This window comes from Myripristis murdjan, chromosome 17 (assembly GCF_902150065.1).
Source record: "Myripristis murdjan chromosome 17, fMyrMur1.1, whole genome shotgun sequence".
In the NCBI taxonomy this organism is placed as follows: domain Eukaryota; kingdom Metazoa; phylum Chordata; class Actinopteri; order Holocentriformes; family Holocentridae; genus Myripristis; species Myripristis murdjan.
This window is the reverse complement of record NC_043996.1, coordinates 9,743,369-9,756,088: the sequence shown is the minus strand read 5'-3', so window position 1 is coordinate 9,756,088 and position 12,720 is coordinate 9,743,369. Positions and strand designations below refer to the sequence as shown.

The 12,720-nt window shown below is 40.7% G+C and overlaps 1 protein-coding gene across 2 annotated transcripts in view; it reads left to right on the top strand.

Annotated features, from left to right (window-relative positions):
* The first annotated feature begins 12,173 nt into the window (after positions 1-12,173).
* LOC115375749 (myosin-7-like) overlaps positions 12,174-12,720 on the top strand; it is a 35,801-nt gene continuing 35,254 nt past the window's right edge. For both annotated transcript variants that reach the window (XM_030075281.1, XM_030075280.1), the window contains exons 1-2: positions 12,174-12,197; positions 12,620-12,693. The gene's annotated coding sequence lies outside the window, so the exon portion shown is untranslated. The remainder of the gene's footprint in view (positions 12,198-12,619; positions 12,694-12,720) is intronic.

The window sequence follows — 12,720 nt, the reverse complement described above, 5'->3', positions numbered from 1 at the left end:
AGACAGAGATGGAGGAGAAAACAGGCCCTGGAACAAGAAAGGCAAGTGCACAACCAAGAAATGGAGATGGTAAAAAAGGTTCTGGTACAGACAACCGAGAGAATAGAGAAGCTCACTGTCACCTTCAGCTTGGAGAAGGAAGAAAAAGCAGCCCTGCAGAAAGAGATGGAGGACCAGAAAATACTCCTTAAGGAGAAGGATTTGAAACTTGAAGAGCTGACAACAAAACTCAGCACTGAGACAGAGGAGAAGGAGGCCATTGACAAACTGAAGACGACCCTCTGCAGACAAATAGATGATCAAGCCAACAGGCTGAAGACATCTGAAATGGAGAGGGAAGCTCTCAGTCAACAGGTAGGTGAGCTCCAGGAAATTAAAAACAAGCTCAAGACAGAGATGGAGGAGAAACAGGCCCTGGAACAAGAAAGGCAAGTGCACAACCAAGAAATGGAGATGGTAAAAAAGGTTCTGGTACAGACAACTGAGAGAATAGAGGAGCTCACTGTCATCTTCAGCTTGGAGAAGGAAGAAAAAGCAGCCCTGCAGAAAGAGATGGAGGACCAGAAAATACTCCTTAAGGAGAAGGATTTGAAACTTGAAGAGCTGACAACAAAACTCAGCACTGAGACAGAGGAGAAGGAGGCCATTGGCAAACTGAAGGCGGCCCTCTGCAGACAAATAGATGATCAAGCCAACAGGCTGAAGACATCTGAAATGGAGAGGGAAGCTCTCAGTCAACAGGTAGCTGAGCTCCAGGAAATTAAAAACAAGCTCCAGACAGAGATGGAGGAGAAACAAGTGCTCCACCAAGAAATGGAGAAGGTTAAAAAGATTCTGGCAGGGACAACCCAGAGCAGCAAGAAGCTCAGTGTCAACCTCGAATTGGAGAAGGGAGAGAAAGCGGCCCTGCAGAAACAGATGGAAGAGCTCACTGACACTCTCCAAAAAGAGAGGGACATGAGCAAGAAAGAGCAGGCTGCCATGCACATGGCTTTGCAGATGGAGGTGGCATTTCGTAAAGAGATAGAGGACCAGAAAATACTCCTTAAGGAGAAGGATTTGAAACTTGAGGAGCTGACCACAAAACTCAGCACTGAGACAGAGGAGAAGGAGGCCATTGGCGAACTGAAGGCGACCCTCTCCAGACAAATAGATGATCAAGCCAACAGGCTGAAGACATCTGAAATGGAGAGGGAAGCTCTCAGTCAACAGGTAGCTGAGCTCCAGGAAATTAACAGCAAGCTCAAGACAGAAATGGAGGAGAAACAGGCCCTGGAACAACAAGCAATCAGGCAAACTATGACAGAGTTGTCGAAGATCAACAAGAAGTCCATGAACAAGAAGGAGCCGGCTGTGATGTACACAGCATTGGAGATTGAGGTGGCACCTGATCCGGCCAACAGTCTGAAGACCTGTGAAACCGAAGAACAACAGCTCCAGAAAAAGTCAAAGAAACCCTCCTTCTTCAAAAGATGCATCAAGGCCTTGACTCCACGAAGGAAGAAGAAATCAGGAGAAAGACAGAAAGAAGAGCTCTCTAATCAGCTCAAATGTATGAACAGCAAAGCAGAGGTGACAAGCTTTGAAGAAGAAGATAACAAAGATGGAGAAAAATGCCATGAACAGATCCAGAAAGAGACAAACAGGCCCCCCTTCTTCAAAAGATGCGTCAAGGCCTTGACTCCACGAAGGAGGAAAAAATCAGGGGAAAGACAGAAAGAAGAGCTCTCTAATCAGCTCAAATGTATGAACACTGAAGCAGAGCTGACAAGCTTTGAAGAAGAGGATGACAAAGATGGAGAAAAATGAGAGACCCTCACTTTTCACATCTTACCAGAAGCCCCCCCCCAACACACACACACACACACACACACACACACTCCCTCACTCTGACCTCTGTTTTTCTTCAATTAAAAATACAAACAAATGCATCTCTAAAATACTTCACTGCCTATTGTTCTATGTCTGTGTCTCTATATTGAATGGAATGAATCAATTGCTTTGATTCAAAGTGTTGGGAGTAAAGCTTTACATAGGAATGTTTTACTGCAGTTAAACAACGTTTCATAATAAAGCAACAGAAGAGATCATGTTTTATATGATGTTTTAATTTTCAGTTATTACCTTACAGCTCTAATAACAGTGTTACTTCACTAAATGCATGTTTGTTTGTACTTACTGTTGTATGACAATTATGTGAACTATGGAACCTCCAAATATGACTCTTGTTTAAAGAATATTAATTATAATCATCACTGTCACATGACAATAACAACAACAAGAATAACAATGATGATAGTCTCAAGATAAGTGTTGTTTAAAGAATATTAATCATAATCATAATTGTCACATAACAATAACAACAACGATAATAACAATGATGATAATGATAATAAGAATACTACGTCCACAGGACATTTTCTGAACATCACTGTTGGGTCCCAGTAACATCCCATTGTAGCATAAAGTTACTATTTCACAAGGTATTTGTTGATAAATGTAATTCTTGCTCTTTACCCCTCAATCACCTCTCTCTCTCTCACACACACACAGAGAGAGAGAGAGAGAGAGGAGAGAGAGAGGAGGAGAGGAGAGAGAGGAGAGAGAGAGAGAGAGAGAGAGAGAGAGAGACGAGAGATGAGAGAGGAGAGGAGAGAGAGGAGAGGAGAGAGAGAGCGAGAGAGAGAGATGAGCGCGAGACGAGAGAGAGAGAGTGAGAGTGAGCGCACACAAAAACAAACCAAGAAACCCAGCCTTGGTAGTTTTTGGCTAGATTACTGGGTAACCATTGGACCAACCACTCTCTGGGTTAATCTAACATGCCAGATGGGTTGAATATTCAGCCCAAGTGCTGGTTCATATTTACTAGAATGCTTGGAAAATGCAACCTCTTAAACTGGTTAAGAATTCGATCCAAGTATGTATGTAAGCTTGCAGGGGTACAGCCTCGCTTTGCTGGTGTTCCACTATGTTTGTTCCAACCTGAGCCAGAAAGAAATCAAGAAAGAAAGAAATACAAAGAGAAGAAATTAAAAGTTATGTTGAAAAGCAGAGAGTGAGCATGATAATAGTGTTAGGTTACCAAGCTGGGGTGGAACAGTATTGATACTGAATAAAAAAGTTAGACAAAAGAAATACAGTTAAGAAACAAATCTCCTTTTCAAAATCAGTGGCATGGAAATACTTTCATATGAAGCTAAAAATGTGAATGTTGGCAAAAGCAACAACAGTGTGCCATGTGTGCCACTGAGCACTGTAAACACTGATGCTTTCTTGCTCTCTGCTGCCCTCAAGTGCTCCTTCAGGGCATTTTCTTCTCCTGGCAGCACCACTTAAACCATTAACTTCCTCTCTCATCCCACTGCTGGACAAAGCAGAAACAGTGACTCTCTGAATCGGAGAATATATGAGATGAAAATCAGCATGACTGTTTCATCAGTCAGCAGATCTGTCTGGCCAGGAGGGGAGGTTCACTCACACACACACACACACACACACACACACACCCTGTGACCCTGAGAGCTGTGTCTGGAGTTTCTGGCTCCTGGTCGGGGCCCCCACCTTAAACTGCTTTCAGGTGAGGGGCCAGACTAAAGGTGGTCCATGAAGGATGAAGTGCACTGCAGCTTTCCCAGACTGGGGGCCACACCTCAGGGCTGGCAGGCTGGCCCCTGGTGCAGGGGGAGCCTGCACTGTAACGGGAGATGGCCCGCCACCTGCTAGACAAAACTGGATAAAACTGGAATATTGCGAATAATACCGGAACATGGTGTGCATATGGTGTGCATGTAAATGTACTCAAAGTGTAGGGGTCACATGCCTCTGCTGTGGATCTGGCACTGAGAACCCCCCCTACTGGCCCAGAAAGGCAGTGTTTTTTTCCTTGTATGTACTGAGGGTCTGTCTTTGGTGAGGCTGTGTAGGAATGATTGGCTTGTTTTGAGTTTCCATGACAACCAGTTCATCAACTTCACAGACGATGCACTATCTGTGGTGAAAAGGTGAACTTCCTCCCTGCACTCTGAGCCCAAAGTACATATATGTGCTGCTGTTCAAGAGCTGGTCTGTACGAGGATTTCACATTATATTTACTAATTTATTTTTTTTAGATAAAATAGTTTACACATGGTTTCTGACAGCCATAACCCACTTCAGGTAGTAGCACATGGATTTTAAACTAGTGTCATGGGGGACCAGGTGAGTTCCTCCTCTCTGCTTGAAGGTGAGGTGATCAGTGAACTCACCTGGTGGAGGAAGACTGACCAAATCCACCAAAAAAGTACCCAAACCTGTTTTGACCAACAGACCACAGAGAGTAAGAGCTAATGGAGTTCTGTCTGATGAGTGGCTCTCTTCTACAGGCTCTCCTCAGGACTGTAGTCCATCCCCGCTACTGTGCATATTGTACACAGATGACTGCAGGAGCCTCTATGACAATAGGTATATAATAAAATATCAATAAGTCATTGTAAGTCTGCTTCAAAATGATGAGGACGGGCATGGAAGGGTCTTAAATGATTTTGTTGAGTGGTGTGAGGCAGCTTACTTAAATGTAAGCAAAACAAAGGACAATTCGTCAGCAGTCGGTTGTAGCCAATAAGTCTGTCGAAATTGTTAGCACCTATAAATATCTGGGCACAGTTACTGATGACAAATTTCAGAGGGAGGAAAATTCTAACTCCATCCACTCCAAAGCGAAGCAAAGCCTGTTCCTATTGAGGAAATTCAATTCTTTTAATGTGGATGAACCAGTCCTGACCTTGTTTTACAGATCCTTTGTTGAATCTGTTTTAACTTTTGCTTTAACTTGGTAACCTTAAAGAGAGGTGTAAAGCCAAATTACAGAGAGTGTTGAATGCCTGTTTTAAGATTTAAGGGGTGCCCCAGCTTAGCCTGTCTGCACTATACAATAGACACCTAATCAGAAAGGCCTATCCTCGCTGACCCATCACCAGGAGTTTCATCTTCTGCCCTCTGGGTGGCGCTATAGAGTGCCTGGGCTCAGGAGTTCCAGAGCTCAGAGCGCTTGTATTCCTAAGGCCACTGTGGCCATTAACCAACTCAGATAGGTTGGATTTCCTCCCTTTCACTTGGTAGGTTTTGGTGAACAACACGTTCATTTGATACAAGGGTGGTGTCACACTATATAGGAACGTCGGGGTACAGACTCAAATTTATCCTCCACATACTGACTCGGAGGCCCAACCTGTCAGGTTTTAACTAAAATAAATAAAAATAAAATAAATTAAAAAAGGTACACAGATTTTGTGTAATTATAACAATAACAATAATAATAAGTACTGCACATAATCTTTTACACATATACATATTTCTGCTTCACAATTGACCCTGTTACACTTGCTAAACCCAATTTTTCTGCAGTAGGCTTGCATTGTGGACTTGTGTTTTAATTTGTCAGTATTGTGTATTTGTGTATTTCCGTGTTTCCATGTGGATTTTATGTGCTTCACCTGAATTGCCCTTCGGGGACAATAAAGATTTACAATACAATACAATACCCCTGAAAAATTGCTGTGGAGACGTCACACTGTTGACACTGATGTGTGTTTCTCTTTTTCAGAACAAACAGGAAACACTCTTTCATTGAGAGTTCACAAATGCTGCTTCAGGGTTAAAGATAATACATGTGAATTATCTTGCTGCTTGCAGCTGCTTTTTTGTCTAAACATTTGATAAAAACCGACTTAACTCTCTCTTCAGAGAGGATTGTAGAATTGTCAAGTTAAAGGACATTGCCCTGGTTATTGTTTTAATTATTATTATTTTGGTAAAATGCTTCTCATTTTCTGGTCTTGTCTTGTAACTCTGTTAATTTCTTACTGGTTTTGGAGTAATTTCCTGCTAATTTGCAGTGGGTTAAGATGTCTGAACAGTATTTAAACACGAGATGCATTACAAAAAATAAATAAATCAAAAAGATGCAGTAGGGATTTAGCTCCAACATTACAATGTACTACATCAAAGAGGACAGGCACTATCAGTAACATGGTAATCCAGCATGCCTGCTGACAGAGAGTTTAAAAAATAAATTTAACAACAGGCCTGAAAACGTTTGTTAATCTGGAGGCTGGAGTCCATCTCTCTGCTTTTCTAAATGTATTTTATAGTAAATTTCTTGTCATTTGATTTAAATCCACATTTCTAACAATTAGGAATCATTTGCTTGTATTTTTTTTTTTTAACTTTTCTGTGCAAATTTTCTTTTCTACTTTCTAACTTTCGGCATTGCTATTTTGGTCATTTTCTTGTAATTATCTTGTTGTCGTTGTTGTTGTTGTTGTTGTTGTTTTTCAGGTCATCTCTTGCTAATTTGCTCACTCCCTTTTCCCAGGCTTCAGTTGGTGAACTTGACATCAGCTCTATGCCAGTGTTTTCATATCTTAACAGCTGACCCAGAGTCATGCAGCTCAGTGAGAGGACAAACTACTCTCCAGTTAACACTTGCCAAATAGCTGGGAGTGATAAAACCACACTTCTCAGTATAAACACAACTTTGCTGTGATGACTGATGCATCAGTTCAGATGTTTCATTTCCTACTGAAATAAACTGAGTAACTGAGGCAGCCCACGGACCTCAGACAGTTTTTACTATCAAGCCCCAGCAGAGTGGCTACAACTAAATATCAATAATTTCATTAACTTTGCAATTTTTGGAACTTGTTTTCACTCCTTTGTACCTCACCTGCTGTGGAGGTGATCCAGGCGATAGAAATGGTGAATAAAACACACAAGAAGGCATTCAACCAGAAACAGTCTACACAGAGAGATATGCTACCTACAAGAATATGTGAGGCCGCCTCCAACCTGTGACACCGAGCGATAAAACTGCACTACACACAGTCAAAAGAGCAGCGGTGAATGGGACGTTTCATAAAGTCAGTGCTCTAAATTGTTTATTATTATTATTATTTATTTATTTTTTTACTTTGTATTGGTGAAAATGACCAGATGCTGGTTAAGAAGATACACATTTCTATGTGCTTAGATTGATGAAATGTGGAACCAGCCACTGGACCCCCAACACTAGTGGAAACTCACAATTTTACAACCAAGTACAACAAAGTATGACCGGAATACCATTACAATCAAAATACAACAATAGCGACAACAACATAATCAGAAATTAGCGTAAACAACATCCTACAAGTAGGCCAACACAATCATGATGGGCAACCTCCCTCCTCCTCGCGGAGTTGAGGAGGGAAATGGCTGTGCGGATGAGTGAGTGTCTGCATCTCTCTGTCTTGACTGACAGGAATCTAAAGCGGGTTCCAGAGGGTGAAGACTCCTGATGAAGAGGCTGAGTGCAGTCAGACAGGGAGGAATTTGCCCACTTCACCACCTGACTGTTACACAGAGCAGACAGGCTGCTCCGGGGGACACCTATCATTTTGCTGCTTGTATTCACTATTTTAGGCAGCGCATTCTTGGAAATAGATATTTAGACTGCCATACCAACAGAAGACAGAATATGATAAAACTGATTCTATGCAGGATTTATGAAAGAGACATCGGTGGCCTGTCAACATGAAACTTGGCCAATTTCCACATGATGACCTTACAAACCATTTCAGTATAACATTCAAAAGTGAGATTGTCAGTTGATCGGCTTGCTCTCTAAAAGCTTTTTATTCAGCTTGTGAGGGATACACAAGGGATTTGTGCAATGACCACTAATTCAAACTATTCATTGCATGTCTCTAAAAAGGAGAATCTAATTTGAATTTTTAAAAAAATCCAACATTCTGCTGAATTTAGAAAAATTTACATTTTTCACGATTTAAATTTCCCATTCCTTTTCATTTAATGAACTTTTTTCTTTCTCTCTCTTCTGTATATGTAGTGGTATGTTTGTTTTATTTATCCAGTTTGGATAGACAAGAGCAGCTCAGATATGTGTATGTTAAAATTCAGATCTTTGCTGCCTGTGTAATCCACCTCTATTTTTATAGCTGAGCAAATGACACTCATCCAGTGTGGGTATTTTTATTGCAGTGGAAACAACAGACCAAATGTGATAGTAGACAACACTCCCTCATATTTGTTCTATTTCTGATTCACTTCCATGATCAGCTTCTGCATTTGATCCTCCAAATCAATTTGCTGGAAAGAGCAACCAGTAATGAGGAGAAACAGTTTGATAAGAATTGTGCTATTATTTACTAGTGTACATACTAGATTTTCCATACCTTTACAACCACACAAACATTTTTTTTTTTTTGTTGCTTCTGCGTATCATTTTTCTAGTAAGACTAATCAGTTGCTGGATACTATGTAAATTAGCCTAAAAAGCATAAGTACCTCGCTCCATAACCATTTTACTCTTAATCACAGAGTGTCAAGTCCTGCTGTATCTACTGTATGAACTCTTTTCATCTCTTTTCCTTATGTAGATTAATAAACCAATGAGGTTTTTTTTAGCACTTCAGGATTGCTCACCTGTTACATCATGTCCAAAATAAACTAGGGCCACTCACCTCAACTCACCCCACACATTTCCTGTTGTCCTGCTAACAACCCCCCTCATAGAGTAATACATTTATTTATATAGCACCTCCCCACACCAGTGAAGTGCTAACATTTTGGAAGTTACAAGTTAGGCCCCAGGAATAGGATCTATTTCAGTGTCTTAGAAGTATTGTTTATTGTATTATGTAATCACTTCTCAATCTCATCTGCGATATTAATTTAATCAGCTTGGTGAATGCACTCCCCCAGGCCGTGCTGGTACTGTCAGTGTGGGTCCATTAAAAGCTGTGGTATCTGTGATGTTCAGGCAACAAAGGAGCTGTCAGCTGAAGGATTTCACCTCTTAATCCTCTATAAAACTCAGAATGACAACACAAACAGGTGCCCTGCCCGATCTGCCCTGTCCTGTAGTTGAAAATGTTCCAAAGTGGAGAGTCAAAAGAGGAGGACATGGACGGACAAACTAGGAGCCTCGTGGTCATTCCCACTGGAGGACACAAACATGTCACTGAGTGAGACTGTCTCGAATTAGAATATAATGCCTGATGACTAGAAACACTCTGAAAAGTAGCTGTTTTGTTTTAGACACAGGCATCAAATAGCGTAAAATAGGAATTACAAGTGGGTGTTTGTGTTAAAGACAACATTTTTGCACTCATTCACTCCCACCCAGTGCAGTTTTCCCTGTTGAAAGTGACGCACCCTTCCCATTCAGAATTGTTAAAAACTTTGTGGAATATTATGTAACTTCTGTTGGTATGCCTAAATTGGTTGCTACAGAATATGGGATGAGTATTTGCATGATTCCATGTGTGGATGTAGACTCAAAATTGCACTGTTCACTGCAGCGGCTGCTGGAACAGACAGTGTATTTTGATGGGATGACGGTATGATCAAACGGTCTGTGGCAGCCATCCTGTGGCACCAGCCAAATTACCATTCAGGGAATGGAAAATAATACCTGAATGGTCCATGCAGGTTCTGTATCGACCTGTTGTGGTTATTTTCTCCTCATGAGCACGACTATGTCTGTGTGTGGTTCCCCACTGGTAAAAGTAAACTCTTATCTCCTTGGTGGCTGTCAGGGTGAAAATGCCACTGATAACGCTGCCTGTAAGGAGACTCAGACACACTTGGTGTGGTTTGCCTGGGGACTCTGACTCACTGACAGGCCTGGGTGCTGGAGGGCAGATGATTTGGCAAGACCAGGGCAGGGTGTCCAAAAGACTAAACATACTGGTAGAGCTGGGACTTAACTACGACAGCGTATTAGTGTCATTGAAGGGAGAAAAAAATGAATGGAGCTGGGAGAGGGGGATAAAATTCTGAGAAAAAACTCAGAATATCCAACATTAAAGTTGTAAATTTATGAAAAAAAACCCCTCAAATTTATGAGGAGGACACTCAAAAGCTCTGAGACCACAGTCACCAATTTGCGAGAAAAAAACTCACATTGCTTAAGTTGCTGCCACTTGGTGTGTATCACACCTGGAGCTGATGACCTCATCAAATTATAGGCCCAAGTCACAGCAATGACTCCTCAAAGTGCAGAGACTTATGATAATATTGAGATTCTGGGCTAAAATCCTTATTACTAAATCCAATACTATAAGAGAAACTATTTTTCTGAGTTTTGAGTTTTTTTCTGATAAATTTGCAATTTTGATCTCAGAATCTCAGATCTCAAATCTGTGACTTTATAGTGTCAGATTTTTCTTCTTATAAATTTGTGAGTTTTTTTCTTTTTCTTTCTAGGAATAACCCCCCACTTAAAGGTCTGGTCTAATTTTACTTTCTTGTCATGTTTTTATAGGCAAAATAACTGCAACTGCTGCCAACTTGTAGTTCACCTGTGCTGCTACTTTTACACTTTTTCCTTGACATACAACAGGTGCTCAGCTCAACCCTTCCAGTCACTGTCCTGTATTTCCAACAGCTTGACAGCCCAACAAATGACACCCCGGTTACAATGAACATTTTATTGTGCTCTGTCTTTTGTAAACTAGTTTATTATTTTACCTCCATTCTCAGGTCGCAGAGCTACCTGGGTAGTCATCCTCCCAGTCACCAGTGGGGTGACCAGCCTCATGCATTTTATTTATTTATTTATCTATTTTTTTTTTTTTACATCATAACCAATAATGTGATAAAGTTGTGAAATCTGGAGCTTCCAGCAATCATTGCCAATTAGGATCTATGTCTTTTTGGTGTTGCGAACAGTTCTGAGATCTCTACCAAAATCATGAGGGCAATTATGAAAACAACTCACCTTCATGAAGTAATTGATGGGGCTGCAGCTCAGATATAACTTGGTGTCATCTACATGAAGTGAAAGCTGATGGTATGAGCAAGAACAAGGTGGTCCAGTAGGAACATATGAGTGGACAATAAAATAGTCCCAAGGTTGTGGCATTCCACATAACCTGCAACAGAGCCTATTAAAACCTTCTACATACATATAATAAGGAAAAATGGATTCTAGGCAAAATATGGTCAAAATTCCAGTCACATTTGCATTAAGAAGAAAGGGAAGATATAAAAAAGATTAAAGTTCCTTTATTAAAAGTGACATATCAGCAAGGAGTCGATATAATAAAAAGTATGCAGAAATCAAATAAAGAAATAGTAGAAGAAAAGTCAACACATATAAACAGATAAATGTGTAAAGTTATCTAAAATCAAAGGATCCAAACCCAAAAGTCATGACACAAAGAAACTTGATGAGAAGGCTATATAATATACATTATAAAACCTGATTTGGGCCATAATACATATGTATCCTATGCACTTTGATGGTCAATAAACTGTGCAATATCCACTCAACTGCAAAAGCATGCTTATTTAGCTAACAAGTACACAAAGCTAACCAGCATTTAAAATTGCTGTTTCAAATTGTCAGTTTAAGTGATGACCCTTTTTGACTCAACAGGGGAAAAAAAACATGGAATAAGCTTGTTGAGTCTACATGTTTTTCATCACTGGCCAAACTCACTGATGTTATTCCACTTTGTTCAATTGACTTTAAAGGTTCAAATCAGCCCTCTAAGGTTCCTAATTAGATATAAAACATCCAAATGAAAGAGCCCTACAGGCAATGGAGGCTGTTCTTTTGAGGCCCACAGGGGACAGTAACTGAATTTACATGTGAAAAAATGACAATGAAAAACAAAATGTGAACCCAGTTGGCAGTAATTCCTCACCCTAGTAGCAAATAATTTTTACCTCTCTTGCTACTCTCTGGCCCCCACTGCTCTCCGCAGGCAATAAAAGGAATTTGGTCTCTAACCATGACCAATTCCCTCTTGGGGAAAAAATCACAACAGATGACAGAGTGTGGGGGAATTAGAGATAGAGAGGCTGTGTATGGGTGAGTGACAGAAGTTATCTGTGAAGAGATTCCTGGCACATATCCCAAAAATCACATTTTTTGGACCTGAGAGGCAGCCTAGAGATAAACAAATGTGGAGGTTAGCCAGACATCATGAGAACTGGAGAGCTCTGTCATTTTGGAGTCACAAGTGGTGTGACTGATGGTGATTACCACAACGTGTGTGTGTGTGTGTGTGTGTGTGTGTGTGTGTGTGTTAGTGAACAGGTCAGGGTGGTGCCCTGGCCTTGTAAGGTAGGGCTATCAGGGGTTATATATTTAATCATTGCCTGCTGAGCAAATTTAGTAGCCGCTCCTCATTCACCTGGACTTAGTGTAGGTAAGTCTACAAAACTGTGTGTTTCCATCCCTGTGGCTAACACTCCATCACCTGTGGGTTTGTATTTGGCCTTCACTGCCTGTTGTCTTTTTGCCGAGTGTATCTTTACATTGCTCAGTTGTGTTGCATTCTGATAGGATTTTAACAAATCAAGGTGACTGGGGGGTACAGAACTATTTTGACTTATTTTTATTTAAAATCTAACTAACAATGGAGTGACGTACAATCTTAGAATTGCTGAGGTAGATGCCACACCCCTTCAAAATTTCAGTATAAAATATTTTAATGTGTTGCAGTTGTCTTAGTACTAATTCAGAATCTATGGTTAATGATTCTACAAGAGAAACCTGCTCTCTCCTTTAATGCTGGTCTGAGTGAGCAAAGTCAGACGTTTTACTATAACGTTATTATCTTACCTACAGTGCTGGTCTGCCCACTGCTGGGGAACAGTGAACATAGACTGAAGCCTGATCCGATCTCATATCTGACCCCATCGGTAAGTTCTTCTAACCAAATGATTCAA